Source organism: Pelodiscus sinensis, chromosome 12, assembly GCF_052426305.1.
Source record: "Pelodiscus sinensis isolate ZL-2025 chromosome 12, ASM5242630v1, whole genome shotgun sequence".
NCBI classification, from domain to species: domain Eukaryota; kingdom Metazoa; phylum Chordata; order Testudines; family Trionychidae; genus Pelodiscus; species Pelodiscus sinensis.
In genome coordinates, this window is record NC_143063.1 from 10,176,206 (window position 1) to 10,192,299 (window position 16,094).

Below are 16,094 nucleotides of genomic sequence, written 5' to 3' on the forward strand. Positions count from 1 at the left end.
GTTAATTCTAGAATTCCTCAGGCTTTTTGCTGCTCGTATCTTCTGACTGAACTCCCTTTGTTATCCAAGTCTTTTTGCAGATAGAACTCAATTTTTTCATGAATTTCATGGTTCTATAAAAAAGGGGCACCAATTCTGAAATTTTCTTTCCAAATTATTTCAAATTGCATATCCAATTCATGGTTTTCCAGTTTACTTTCTTTTCTCCAGCCTTCTTCGAAAAACATGTCCACTGTCCTTCCAATTACTTCCATGTTGTCATTTTGAATATTGGCTATATTGCGGTGGCGACCCTCTTTAATGTGAGTGGCTTCCTTACATTTCTTAAATGAGTGAGCAACTTTCCAGTTTTTTCTTCAGGCTCTTTGCACTTCTGATACAACAATATTTGGAAAGTGGGGCAGCAAATCTGAATCTGGTAGAATAGTACAGGGAAAATTGTAAGAGGGATACTGCTGACACATGATGACATAGGTCACATTGCTGGATGAACAGGAATATGAGTCCTTGATCGTATAACTGACATAGTTAGGTCCAGTGATGGTGTCACCAGAGTAGATATGTGGACAAAGTTGGCAATGGGGTTTGTCACAAGGGAAAGTTCCAGAGTTAGTATTGATGTGCTGTGCCTTGTGGTTGTTAGTATCTTCCTGAGGTTAGGTGGTTGTCTATTAGAGAGTATAGGTCTGTCACCCAGGGCCTCTCGGAGTGTAGTATCCTGTTCCAGTGTAGATTGTAGGTGGCTGATGTGCTGGAGTTTAACTAGCTTTTCTTGGGCCTATCTTGAAGTAGATGGTTTCTGCAAGTTTGTCTGGCCCTTTCAATTTGTTTCTATTCCACCGGTGGGTAATTGAGTTTTACGAATGCTTGGTAGAGATCTTAAAGTTTTTGGTCTGTTAGTGGGGTTGGAGCAGATGTGATTGTATCTAAGGGCTTGACTATAGACAATGGATGGAATGGTGTGTGCTGGATAGAAGGTGGAGGCGTGTAGGTAAGTGTAGCAGTCAGTGGGTTTTCTGGAGAGTGGTATTGATTTTGCTATCAGTTATTTGTACCCAGAGACCCCGGAGTAGCTACACCCCCTTGTCCAATGTGGCAGATCTCTGTTGCTCAGCATCCACCACCTCTATCCTTGCTCATGGAGCACCAATACATAGCAAGTGGGGACAAACGCCGCCGTTGGAATGGTTTTACCACATCTTCTCCCCATCCAGCACAATGGCACTACACCTGCTCAGAGTGGTGGACCTTCTCTGGCGCTCTCAGATCAGAGGACTTGGCTATATAAGAACTTATGCATGGATGGGGCTATATAATTGGTGCTGACAGAGCATGTGGATTTTTAGGTTCAAAGCCTGCTCATTGACACCCTTGTGAATCCAGGGTCACGTCTCCTGTATAACCAGGGATTTACTGTGGTGTGACTGATCAGAATCTGATCTTAAAAACACTGACGTGAGGAGTATCCGTGTGGCGGGGGAGGCGGATTTACACAGGGATGACTGAAACCAGAATTCCAGCCTACTACTGAGATCTCGTCAGTTTCTAATCTCAGCTCCTTATAACTTTTCATAGACATTACGCTTTGATATTCTTGGTGGAGTGGATCCCTCCGCTTCCTTCTCATTTGCCCTTGCTGCCAATAGGTCACTGGCTGGTGCTGACTGCAGCATGTTTCTCAGGCTCCCTGGTCTGATTTTTTCATTTTGGGCTTGTGGGAATAAGCGCTCTGGTTCTGGAAAGCAAAGGGTTACATTCCAGACTGACAGTTTATGAATCTTAAAGATTCTTAATATATCCTCAAACACCTACCCAATGCCTATAGTCCATGACCTCTTTAAGCTCCCGCGCTGGAAACTATCTTGTCCAATGGCCTGGAAGGAGGGAACACTAGCAGGATGAGAACAGGGCATGAGACGTGTGAGTCACAGTAGGTTTATTGAGAACAGAAAAGAAGAGATTCCCAAGCATGTCCCAGTCAGACACTCCACTGTTCAGCGTAGGTGTTTGCTAGCCCACAGTGTGCGTAGATGTGTTCTGTTGGGCTTCTGGGCTCTCCACTCCATTTCCTTTCTCTCTGCATGCAGCAGTGTCTGGGCTCTTGGCTCTGTTCCCTTTCCCTGAAGATGTGTTGTGCTCTGGCGTATCTAATACTGCAGCTTCTTTCCCTTTCTAATTTGTAAGCTCCTAGCTAGTAAAACTAGCTTGTGGGCGAGGAAGCTGTTGTCTCCTCATCAGCCTCTGCCATGGAGCTGCCACACTTGCTACAGACAGAGTCTTCTTATGCCTGATAGGAGCTTTCAAGAGCCTCTGGTTTTCTTGGGCTCCTCTGGCAAGGCCTGCTCCTGCTGGCTGAGGCCCACCACCCTGAGCACCTGGCTGTGTCTGTGCTCCCTTGAGGTGAGTCTTCGCAAGAAGAAATGCAGCCTAGAATAAAAAGAAGGAGCCAGTGGGTTTTTCTGTCCTTCCGGAAAGGCAGGGGAATAGTCTGCCCAGGATTCACACACAAGAACGGTCTCTTGAAACCATCCGCTCTTGTAAGAGCCAGAGCTGGTCCATAGAACCCAGGCAAAGGTGAAGACACATGGGGCTGGGAGTGACACAGGAACTGTTGTGAGGAATATCTCAGGCCTCTGTTGTGAAGGAGGTGAAACTCGGGGAGCAGGGCTGTCCCTTCTGGCCTTACAGCCTGGGACTGTGGGAGCCGATGACCCTAAAGTTGGCTTAAAGTGCTAATGAGAAGGTTGCTGTTCTTATGATAGGAGAGGCTTTGTCTGAGGTCTGTTTGTTTATAAAAAGGGGATTTTCTACAGAAATGCTGTTATAGAAGTGGCTGAAGTTCATCCTACATTTTCTCTTAAAGCTAAGTGTAGACTACAGGCTTCTTGCACAAGAAGCTTTTCATCTGCAAAAACTTCTTAAACAAGAGAGCATCCACACTGCAAAAGCGCCTCAAAAAAGGGATGCACTTTTGCGAAAGAGAGCATCCAGACTGCCTGGATGCTTTCTTGAAGTGAGCAGTGATTACTATGGCTAGAATGGCCACCAGGGCACCTGTGCTTTTTCCTCTTCCCTTTTCTTGTGCAAAAAAACCCCTTTTGCCCGTCCACATACACCTTTTTGTGAAAAACTGTTTTGCAAAAAGGAATTATTTCTCGTAGACTGAGGAATACCTTCCCCGGGAAAACCCCTCTGTTCTTTGGTTTTACTTGCGCAAAAAAGCGCTTGAGATGTGGACGGCCGTTTTTGAGCAAAAACTCTGTAGTGTAGACCTAGCCTGCACTCGCCATCCTACCGGTGGCAAGGAAGCTGCTGGTGGTGCTGGGTTTGGTGGGGGAGTGGGTGCTGATCTGGGCAGCTCTCTGCTGTCCCCAATGCTGGTGTTGGGGCCAAGATCACATGGTGGCTGCCAAGCTGCTCCTGGGTCAGGGCCACGTGGGTTAACTGGGTTAACATTACTACTCTGTAAACTGTATGAACTGTATTCCGTATTTTGAAAAGTCGACAAAGAGCCAGAAGAAACTTGCCTATCTAACTGGAATTAGTTTGGATTCTAGCTGTGATGGACTGGGCTACAGTGGATGAAATCCAGGTAGTTCACCATCTTTTAGAAGCTACAACAGCAGGCAGCAATTATTGAGTGAAACCAGATGTATTGTAGCTTTTTCTTGAGGAGTTCTGACTCTCACTGGGCCTCAGAGACTGATCATTTTGGAATCAGTTTTGCTTTGTGAAATCTTCCTCAGTGGTTGGAGACTCCTTTCTGAGGGGGATGGAGGCACCCATCTGTCACCCTGACAAGTCATCTCGGGAGGTGCTGCCTGCCAGGGGCCCGTATCTGAGACATTACAGAGGCATTGGCGAGGAATATCCACCCCTCTGACTACTACCCCATGCTACTCATCCATGTGGGCACTAATGATACTGCAAGGTGTGACCTTGAGCAGACCAAGAGTGACTACAGGGCTCTGGGAGTATGGGTGAAGGAGTTTGGAGAGCTGGTGGTGTTCTGTTCAGTCCTTCCTGTTAAAGGTCGGGGCCCAGGCAGAGAGAGGTGCATCATGGAGGGGAATGCCTGGCTGCGAAGATGGTGTTGCCAGGAGGGCTTTGGCTTCCTTGACCACAGGATGCTGTTCCAAGAAGAAGGACTGCTAAGCAGGGATGGGGTTCACCTTTGGAGGAAGGGGAAGAGAGTATTTGGGCACAGACTGGCTAAACTAGTGAAAAGGGCCTTCAACTAGGTTTGACGGTGGCAGGTGACCAAAGCTCATAGGCAAGTGAAGAACATGGAGACCTGGAAGATGGGTCAGAAATGGGAGGGACCATGGGCTGCAATAGCAGAGGTAAAAGAGGGACAAAGCAGAACTGGGGGGCAAAATCAAATCTGTATCTTTGGGTATGTCTACACTACAAAGTTAATTCGAACTAACGGATGTTAGTTTGAATTAACTTTGATAGGCGCTAAACTAGCGCTCCGCTAGTTCGAACTTAATTCGAATTAGCATAGCGCTTAGTTCGAACTAGGTAAACCTCATTGTACGAGGACTAAGCCTAGTTTGAACTTACTAGTTCGAATTAAGGGCTGTGTAGCTAGCCCTGTGTAGCTAGCCCTCCCCAGCTTTCCCTGGTGGCCACTCTGTCCAACACCAGAGAAACTCTACTGCCCCCCTCCCGGCCCTGGACCCCTTAAAGGGGCACGGGCTGGCTACGGTGCCCATGCCAGGTGCAAGCCACCCACTCGATGCCCCCCAGCCCTCCCCCTCTTCCCGGGACCAGGCTGGCGGCGCCAGGGAGCTTGCCCAGGATCGCAAGAGGCGGGCACCCGCCTGGTCTAGTGCAGACATCGTGGACCTCGTCCACGACCTCCGCACTAGGCACAGGAAAGTGGCCGTCTAGGGCAGGAGAGCTGCCAGCCTGGCCACCCAGGAGCAGGTGTGCATGAAAATCAAGGGGGTCCACTGAGACCCCCGACCCTGAGCTTAGAATGGCCGTACTGGGTCAGACCAAAGGTCCATCTAGCCCAGTAGCCTGTCTGCCGACAGCGGCCAACCCTAGGGACCCTGGAGGGGATGGACCGAAGACCATGACCAAGCCATTTGTCTCGTGCCATCCCTGTCCAGCCTTCCACAAACTTCGGGCAGGGACACCACTCCTACCCCCTGACTAATACCACTCCATGGACCCAACCTCCATGAATTGATCTCACTTTTCTTTAAACTCTGTTCTAGTTCTAACCTTCACAGCCTCCTGCAGCAAGGAGTTCCACAGGTAGACTCTTTGCTTTGTGAAGAACAACTTTCTGTTACTAGTTTGAAGCCTGCTACCCATTCCTTTCCTTTGGTGTCCTCTAGTCCTTCTGTTATGGGAACTAATGAAGAACTTTTCTGTATGCACCCTCTCCACACCACTCATGCTTTTATAGACCTCTATCATATCCCCCCTCCATCTCCTCTCTTTTAAGCTGAAAAGTCCCAGTCTCTTTAGCCTCTCTTCATATGGGACCTGTTCCAAACCCCTCATCATTGTAGTTGCCCTCTCCCTCCCACCCTCTCTCTTCCCCTCTCCCACCTCCTTTTCCCAGTCTCCTCCAGTTTTGTTCAATAAAGAGAGATTCTATTTTTGAACACACGTGTCCTTTATTTTGTACATCAGGAAAGGGGGGCTAGGGAGGGATAAGCGGAAGGAGGTGAGGGATGAATGGGGTACGAGCCCCCGATGGGGAGGACTGGGCTGGCTCTGCAGGCTTCTGGGGGTGGAACCTCTCATACAGCCCCCCAGTTGTCCCCTCTCCCCGGATGGCAGCCTGCGGCAAGTGCAGCCGGGCTGGTGGCCGAGTGCTGTGATGTGCCCAGTGTGGGTACTCTGGGCAATCCAAGCCAGGACTGCTTTGCAAGTGGGGAACCCCTGAGAACTGTCTGTCTGGGGTGGGGGTCGGGTTCCTTTAAGCACAGCCCTCGGCTAGCCTGAGACAGCAGCTCCACGCTCTAAGTCCTCATCTGATGCCCTGCTGGCACTGCTTCCGGCCATCCTTTACCCCAGTTCAGGGTCCACTCTGTGTGGACATGCTAGTTCGAATTAGCAAAATGCTAATTTGAACTAGTTTTTTAGTGTGGATGCATTAGTTCGAATTAGCTTAGTTCGAATTAATTAATTAACTAAGTTAATTCGAATTACTGCTGTAGTGTAGACATACCCTTAGATGCCTGTGTACAAATACAAGGAGGGCGGGGAATAGGCAGGAAGAACTTGAAGTGCTAGTAAATAAACACAACTGTGACACAGTCTGTATCACAGAGACTTGGTGGGATAATACACGTGATTGGAATATTGATAGAGAAGGGTACAGCTTGCTCTGGAATGATAGGATCAAGAATGCAGGGGAGCAGTCAGGAATTCAAAAGCACAACTGGTTTGCAGCTAGCAAGGGATGTGACGGGTAAGAAAGGTTCCTCCAGGCATGTTAGCATTAAGAGGGTTATCAGAGAGGGTGTGGGGCCCTTACTGAATGAGGGAGGTAAACTAGTGACAGATGATGTGGAGAAAGCTGAAGTACTCAATGCTTATTTTGCCTCTGTCTTCACAAACAAATTCAGCTCCCAGACTACTGCACTAGGCAATGCAGTATGGGAAGGAGGTGGGCATTTGATACGGTATCGCATGACCTGCTTATCAATAAACTAGGGAAATACAACCTAGATGGGGCAACTACCAAAAAGATGAAATACAACGTAAGTGGGTGCAAAACTGGCAGGATAACTGTTCTCAGAAAGTAATTACTAATGGTTCACTTGTCATACTGGAAGGGCATAACAAGTGGGGTTCTTCAGGGGTCTGTTTTGGGACCAATTCTGTTCAATATCTTCATCATCAATTTAGATAATGGCATAGAGAGTACGCGTATTATGTTTGCACATTATACCAAGCTGGGAGGGGTTGCAAGTGCTTTGGATGACAGAATCAGAATTCAGAATGATCTGGATAAACTAGAGAACTGGTCTGAGGTAAACAGGATGAAGTTTGATAAGGGCAAATGCAAAGTGCTCCACTTTGAAAGGAACACTCAGTTTCATACATACAGAATGGGAAGCGACTGTCTAGGAAGGAGCACTGCAGAAAGGGATCTAGGGGGTCATACTGGATCAGAAACTAAACAGTGTGATGCTGTTGGGGAAGAAAAGCAAACATGATTCTGGAATGCATTAACAGGAGTGTTGTGAGCAGGAGACCAGAAGTTATTCTTCTACTCTACGCGGCACTGATCAGGCCTCAACTGGAGTATTGTGTCTAATTCTGGGCACCACATTTCAAGAAAGATGCAGAGAAATTGAAGAAGGTCCATAGAAGAGCCACAAAAATGACTAAGGATGTGTCTAAACTACATCCTTTTTCTCGAAAAAGGGATGTAAATTAGACACTTCGAAATTGCAAATGAAGTTGATTTAAATTTCCTGTGGTTGATTTACATTCCTTTTTCGAGAAAAGGGATGTATTCTAGACACAGACCAAATGTCTAGAAAATATGATTCATGTGGGAAGACTGAAAGAATTGGTCTTGTTTACTTTAGAAAAGAATAGACTGAGAGGGGACATGATAGCGGTTTTCAAGTATCTAAAAGGGTGTTACCAGGAGGAGCAAGTAGAAAGACTGTTCTCCTGGGCCTCTGAGGATAGGACAAGAAGCAATGGACTTAAATTCCAGCAGGGGAGGTTTAGGTTGGACATTAGGAAAAACTTCCTCCCTGTCAGGGTGGTTAAACACTAGAATAAATTGCTGAGGGAGGTTGTGGAGTCTCCATCACTGGAGATACCGAAGAGCAGGTTGGACATACAGCTGTCAGGGATGATCTAGACAGTGCTTGGTCCTGCCGTGAGTGCAGGGCAGGGACTTGATCTCCCGAGTCACTTCCAGTCCTAGTGTTCAATGACTCTAATCATTGCCTGCAATAGAGTTAGTTATCACAGCAGCACTCTCGGGCAGACTCTTTTTAATACAAGCTGTACATATCTCATGGACTACAGGATTTTTAATTAAGAGCACAATACGTGATATTACATGACCCCCAGCCCTTCTGCACCTTTTAACAGTCATGTGTTAATGAAGACAAAGAGCATCAACCAACACAGGAGCAAACCCTAAGAAGAAATGCTGCCCCACGGTCAAAGGAGAATGGGTGAATGAAAGAGTTGAAGCAGAATCTCAACAATCTCAAGGCCAGATCTGTGTACAGAGCGGGGACATATTCCAGTACAGTGCTGATGTGGGCTTGACCTGCTAAATTTGGACTCAGACTAGAATATGCAGCCACTTCTCCGCAGGCCACAAGTGGGAAGGGGGAAGCCCTTGGACAACATGAAGAGGATTCCTCAAGCAAAAGTCGTGAATCTGCTGCACATATTCTTAGGAGCAGGAATTCTCCTCCCCTGGGATGTGAGTTGTGAAGGATGCTCTTAGAAACACAAATAAGAAACAGAAGAGGCTGGAACTGAAGGACAGAAAACATTTAAAGCCAGAAAAAATAAAAATTCTCACAGATGACTTTCAGCTTCCCGTACAAATGAACAGCTCCCGAATAGAAATGCGCAAAATATAAATGACCACATGGGAAAGCACCAGTATGTACAAGCTGGCATAGAAAAACTCTGCTTTTGCGGTTTTGGAGTCAATCATCAGTGTTGTCTGTGCAGAAATCAAGTCAGCTATTTGCCTGTCTTCCTACCATACACTTATTACTGATGAGAGCACAGGTATTTCTGTCACCAATTTGCTTTTCATTGACTTCAAGTTCAGAGCTGCAGCATGTGCAGGGCAGAAGACTGTGTTTGGTGGAACGATTCAGTTATCTGCTTGGAATGCACAAGCTGTTACAGCTGCTCTCAAAGCCTTTGACACCCTGAATAAGCGGGATCTGATGAAAACAGCGATGTTCACTTCAGATGGTGCTTCAGTCGTGCTGGGGAAAAACAATGGTGTTGCCAGACAACTCAAGCAGAGCATCCCACATTTAACAGCACAACACTGCCTGGCCCATGGAGAAGACCTGGGTTTAGCTGATGTGTGGAACCAAGTGCCAGTGCTGAAGACAGGACAGACCCTTTTGAAGACCGTTTATAGAATATTTTGCAGATCCTCAGTCCAAAGAGGACAATTTGAGGAAATAGCAAATGTCACAGAAAATGAGACTGTATCATTGAAACCTCCAACTGAAGTGAGGTAGCCACCTAGACATTTTGCTGGAAGTGCTTTGCTGTGTAATTAGGAGCCCCTTCTTAACTATTTGGAACAGGAAATCTCAAAAAAAAATGACCCAATAGCAAAGTGCTGCCTGACTAAATTCCATGACACTAATTGCCACGTCACTGCAGCTGTATTAAATGAGGTCTCACGTGAATTAGCAGAACTGACTAAATGCTCCCAGAAAGGTTCTTTGACAACGCGTGAGGCTGTGCAGTTAGCAAGGGCCCAGAGCCGCAGGATGAGAGGGCAGGATCTTGGAGAAACAGCGTGAAAAATCAAATCAAATCAACCACAACCGATGACCAGTTCAGCTGTGAACCTATTCTACGTTTCATCTCCCTGCTGTGTGAGCCTCTGAGTAAGAGGTTTCCAGAGAATGAACTAAATGAATGGGCAGCTTTTTTCTTTGCCTCACTTCCCCCACATGAAATCAGGGATGATTTTGGCACTGAAAACATTAGCAAGCTACTTGACAAACACAGAAACATTTCAGTACGCAGTCAAGTGAAGTCCTGTTCTGCTTGCGACCAGGAATAGCTAACAGGGAGTTTGGAGAGGGAGTTCTCCAGGTAAAAGAGGAGTAAAAGCGGGACCCTTGTGGTAAGTGGCTGTCTGGAGTGTGTGTTTGTGTGGGGGGGGAGTTATTTGCTGTGTGCTGAGCTTGTGTTTGTCTGTCTGTTTGTTTGTTTGAAGGAGCTTCTAAAAGGTTTGAAATCTAGAAGCCTCTGTTAATTGGCTGAGCCTCAGTCAGGGGGAGGGGCTACCAGAGCTATATAAGCCTGTGACTCAGCGCCCAGGGAGCTTGTGAACAGGAACAGCTAACAGGGAGTTTAGAGGGGGAGGTTAGAGGGCACTAGTGACTTCTGGCCTTCTTTAAAACGTAACTTGTATAATAATCTATATTCCAGAGGTTTAAAAAGAATCCCAGTTTATACTTAAATTTATTCATTAGAAAAATGGAGACAGAAGCCCAGCAGCAGAGTGGGGGCTATCCTGTTTATTGCGTCGAGTGTAACACGTATAATTACCTGCCCTGTGGGCGGGTGGCGTATGTGTGCACCCGTTGCAAGGAGCGCCTGACCCTCAGAGACCGAGTTCGTGCTTTGGAGGCCAGGGTGCCTGAACTGGAGGAGCTAAGGGAGGCAGAGAGCTATGCTGATGAGACTTTCTGGGACACAGTATAGAATCATAGAATCATAGAATAATAGGACTGGAAGGGACCTCAAGAGGTCATCGAGTCCAGCCCCCCGCCCTCAAGGCAGGACCAAGCTCCGTCTACACCATCCCTGACAGATGTCTATCTAACCTGTTCTTAAATATCTCCAGAGAGGGAGTTTCCACCACCTCCCTTGGCAATTTATTCCAATATTTGACCACCCTGACAGTTAGGAATTTTTTCCTAATGTCCAATCTAAACCTCCCCTGCTGCACTTTAAGCCCATTACTCCTTGTCCTGTCCTCAGAAACCAAGAGGAACAAATTTTCGCCTTCCTCCTTGTGACACCCTTTTAGATATTTGAAAACCGCTATCATGTCCCCCCTTAATCTTCTTTTTTCCAAACTAAACAAGCCCAGTTCATGAAGCCTGGCTTCATAGGTCATGTTCTCTAGACCTTTAATCATTCTTGTCGCTCTTCTCTGTACCCTTTCCAATTTCTCCACATCTTTCTTGAAATGTGGCGCCCAGAACTGGACACAGTACTCCAGCTGAGGCCTAACTAGTGCAGAATAGAGCGGCAGAATGACTTCACGAGTTTTGCTTACAACACACCTGTTGATACAACCTAGAATCATATTTGCTTTTTTTGCAACAGCATCACACTGTTGACTCATATTCAACTTGTGGTCCACTATGACCCCTAGATCCCTTTCCGCCATGCTCCTTCCTAGACAGTCGCTTCCCATCTTGTATGTATGGAACTGATTGTTCCTTCCTAAGTGGAGCACTTTGCATTTCTCTTTATTAAACCTCATCCTGTTTACCTCTGACCATTTCTCTAACTTGCTAAGGTCATTTTGAATTATGTCCCTATCCTCCAAAGAAGTCGCAACCCCACCCAGTTTGGTATCATCTGAAAACTTAATAAGAGTACTCTCTATCCCAATATCTACATCATTGATGAAGATATTGAATAGTACGGGTCCCAAAACAGACCCTTGAGGAACTCCACTTGTTATCCCTTTCCAGCAGGATTTAGAACCGTTAACAACAACTCTCTGACTACGGTTATCCAGCCAATTATGCACCCACCTTATCGTGGCCCTATCTAAGTTATATTTGCCTAGTTTATCAATAAGAATATCATGCGAGACCGTATCAAATGCCTTACTAAAGTCTAGGTATATGACATCCACCGCTTCTCCCTTATCCACAAGGCTCGTTATCTTATCAAAGAAGTAGTACTGTCCCACCTCCAGTCTGAGAGCCCCAGTGCTCTTAAGGAGGATGAAAGTCTCAAGGGAACAGAGCATTCAATGGGAGCAGAGGGAAACCATCCCGTAGTTGGGACCCTCCTCCCAGAGGATGTTGCGGTTTCCTCTCGCACTGGAACAGGCAGAGGAGGCAGAGGGAAGGCAAATGTGCCTGTCAATAGCAGGGCAGGTGCTGAGGAGGCTGCGTGGGCCGGAAGTGTCCCACACTTTGCTGTGGATGTCAATGGAGTGTTAAATGGAAGGGAGGGAGATGCTCTGTTACCACCTCAGCCCCCGAGTTCCCTTCCCCTCCTCCTGACAGGGCAGAGCGGGGTAAGGGACCAGCCGGCTACAGTGATGGAGCCAGCTCCCTGCCGGGCACAAGGCTTCCCCTGCTTCCTGAGAGAAGATGCCCAGTCCCAGCCTCTGAGGAGCCAGTCCCTCCCCCTTCCCTTCCTAGGTGCAGAGGTGACAGCTCTCTGGAGACTTCCAGCAGGCTCCTAATTTCTGTGGGTTACCCCCCCACACACACACTTCCCGCCAGCTCTATTAGAGGGGCAGAATAAGGCTTTGGGGATCATCCCTGCGTCATGATGTCTGGCTGCTCCTTATTGAGTGGGGGTGTGTCTACACTTGTCCCCTAGTTCGGACGGGGGAGGCAAATGAAGCATACCCAAGTTGCTAATGAAGCGCGAGATTTAACTGTTACTCCTCCTGCAATGAGGAGTAACAGTTAAATCGAGGGAAGGGTTTTAAATCGGACTACTGTGTCTACACACGGTGAGTTAAATCGGGCGACTGGCATTTTAAAATGGCGACCGGCTGCAAATATGCTAATCGAGCACGGGATATTTAAATCCCACACTTCATTAGCAACTTCGGTATGCTTCATTTGCCTCCCTACTCCGAACTAGGGGGCAAATGTAGACATCCCCTGAGAGAAGTAGAAACAGCAGCAGCAGAAGAAAGAAAACAGCAGCAGCCACAGAAGAAGCAGAAGCACAAACAGAAGAAGGAGAAGCAGAAAAACAAATAGGAGCAGCCACAGAAGGAACCATAGAAGCAGATGAAGCAGCAGAAACAGCAGCACTGCAGAAGAAGCAACAGCAGCAGCAGAAGGAGCAGCAGAAGAAGGAACAGAAAAAGAAGTAGCAGCAGCAGAAAGAGTAGTAACAGGAAACAAACACCAGATGGAGAAGAAGAAGTAGCACAATAGCAGCAACAGCAGAAGTATCCACAGAAAAAGAAGGAGCAGCAGCAGCCAGAGAAGAAGCAGCAGCTGAAGAAGCAGTAGAAGAAACAGAGAAGAAAAGAGGCAGCAGCAGCAGAAGAAGAAAAGAGCAGCAGGAACAGCAGAAGCAGAGGCAGGAATAGGAGAAGCTGAAGAAGCAGCAGCAGAAGAAAGAGGAATTAGCAGCAGCAGCAGGGCTGTGTCCTGATTTTAAGAGGAATAAGGGACCTTTCAGAAAAGGCTTTATTTTCCAAAAGATCCCTGTCTACACTGGAGCTTTTTTCCGGCAGAGCCCCGAGCCGGAAAAAAGCGGCAGCGATGTTCATGCAAATGGAGCGGGGAAAATTTAAATCCCCGCTGCATTTGCAATTCCGACTTGTCTCATCTGCATCCCTTTCCGGAAAAGGGGTGCAGTGTAGACACAGCCCAGAAGAAGAAGAAAAGCAGCAGCAGAAGAAGCAACAACAGAGTAAGTAGCAGCCACAGAGGAAGAAGGAGCAAAAGCAGAAGAAGAATCAGCAAAAGAAACAACAGAAGAAAAAGTAGCCAAAGAAGCAGCAGCACAAACAGAAGAAGAAACATGAAAACAAGCAGGGGCAGGAGAAGGAGCAGCAACAGAAGAAGCGGCAGCAGCAGAAATAGTAGAGCAGTGGTCACCGAGCAGTGGATCGGGGTCTAATGACAGATCTCAGAGCCTCTGGCCGATGATCCTGGCTGGTTTGTCCAGGAAGCTCTCAAGGGCTAACGCTTCAGTTGCTCCTCTACCCATTTTCATGCTGCTCCTGCCTTCTGCATTGAAGCTGCCCCCTTGGTATCCTCCTGCTTGCTGTGCAGGGTGTGGGAAGGAGAAGGGGGGGGCTCTGATGTCAGGGTGTTCCTCCCTCCCTCTACTCTTATGCCCTATCTCCACACAGAGAGCAGGGGATGGAGGGAGCTCGGCAATGCACAAATCTCTGTCACTCTCAGTGTGTGTGTCTCTGTCATTCTCACAAACACACACTGTCCAGTCTGACCTGGCTTTACCTCAGAAGTTCACACACGGGGTCTCCCTAGCAGGGGCAGACTCCGAGGGTTTCCCTCGCAGGGATTTCCCGCCTGAGACGGGATAAAAGGCCGATAGCTGGACGATAGCTGGACAGTTTGGGGATGTCCGTCCCAGAGGCAGGGTGCGCGGGGTTTTCCTCACAGGACATCAGACTCCGGATCAAGACAACTGCAGCCTTACGGGAGACTCCACTGAAGACCATCGCCAGCCACCCTGAGAACTACTTACCATTGGCAGAGAAGAGGACTCCGAGGGCTCTTCTCAGGGCTCCTCTCAAAGCTCTCGGTGAGCTGCGAGATTTGAGCTCCTGAGCGACAGTCTGGGAACTTTCAAGAAGGCTGCTATAAACATTGGTTATTACACGTGTAAGCAGGGGCTGAACTGCTGCTTGCTGTCAGCCAGCTGAAAGGAGGGGTGGGTGTGCCCACTACAGTTGTTTAGCTCTACAAGGTAATTAACTGTTAACTGTTGACATGTAAATACTGCTCAGGAGAGAATCCAAGGTGTGGCTATGTAAATCCCATTCAGCCAGGGCTGATGGAGGGTCAGTGTTGGAATGGAATGTGGAGAATTGTATATAATTTGGGACTGTTGTGGGGGTCACTAATCATACTACCCCTAAATGTGGGAACTGTCAAACATGCCACCAGTGCTTGCAGGAGAGACACCACCATCATGGTAAGAGGTCTCGGAAGAACAAGCCTCCCCCCTTCCAGAGTTGAGTGGACAGAGCTGGTGGAAAGGGTTAAAGGACTTGAGTTAGCCTGCTTCACACCTACCAGGTGTGAGCTATAAGACTGGCCCAGCCTGCACCTTTCCCCCTTTGTTTTAAGGACAGACCTAAAGCAGACTCCTTGAGGAGTCTTTTTGTTTGCTAGTCCAGTGAAAGCTGGATTCATTTGAGAGCTGAAATTACTGGTTTGGCTGAGAGTTGAAATCACTAAGCTGAAATCACTGGTTTGGCTGAGAGCCAGACCTACTGCAGCCAGTAGAGTGACAGCAGGCGAAGAGCGGCCATCAGCGGCGTGGCGTGGAGCGGCGGCAGGCGAGGAGCGGCCATTAGCGGCGTGGCGCGGCGGCAGGCGAGGAGCGGCCATTAGCTGCGTGGCGTGGCGCGGCGGCAGGCGAGGAGCGGCGAACAGCGCCGTGGCGTGGAGCGGCAGCAGGCGAGAAGCGGCGACAGGTGCCCAGCGGAGCATCCAGAGGTGTGGGACGAGACAGCTGGTGAAGCGTAGAGGAGTTTCGGATAAGGTGCCCCCTATCTATCTCCCCACCCCCATTTCTACCCAGGTTGGGAGGTGAAACCCTGCGGGTGAACTTTGGGACTCTGGGTGGCACAGAGACTTGTGGGGACAGAGACTTTTGGGGAGTCGGTGGACTTCGGGCGAATCTTGGCCGGGGTGGGGGCTCATGTTTGGGTTATGAACTCTGTTTGTGGTGTTTTCCCCAAGCTAATGCCATATGAATTCTTCCTCTGTTTCATTAAATGTTCTTTTCCTACACTCAGACTCAGTGCTTGCGAGTGGGGAAGCATTGCCTCTCAGAGGCGCCCAGGGGTGCGTGAATTTCCCAGATCACTGGGTGGGGGCTCGAGCCGGTTCTTTGTGAGATTGACCCCAAGATATTTGAACCCAGCCCTGGTTCCTGCCAGGCCTACCCGGCAGAAGGGCTACACACGGACCATGCCAATTGGACTCAGCCAAAATATTCCTTTTCCTTGTGATTTTTGGGAATTGATTACTGTACTGTTTGCATCTGATGAAGTGGGTCTTTGCCCACGAAAGCTTATGCTCCTACACTTCAGTTAGTCTATAAGGTTCCACAGGACTCCTCGTCGCTTGTACTGTTTATTGGTTGTCGTTAACCATTTTTTAATATCCGCTGAATCCCCTATTTTGTAAATTTACCCTTCATAAATTGGTCATATGTTCGATTCACCTTAATTGGCCCTTTGATGAATAAAAACACGCCACTAGATGATAATATCATAGAATACAAGGACTGGGAGGGACCTCGAGAGGTCATTGAGTCCAGTCCCCTGCCCTCATGGCAGGACCAAATACTGTCTAAACCATCCCTGATAGACATTTATCTAACCTACTCTTAAATATTCCCAGAGATGGGGATTCCACAACCTCCCTGGGCAATTTATTCCAGTGTTTAACCACTCT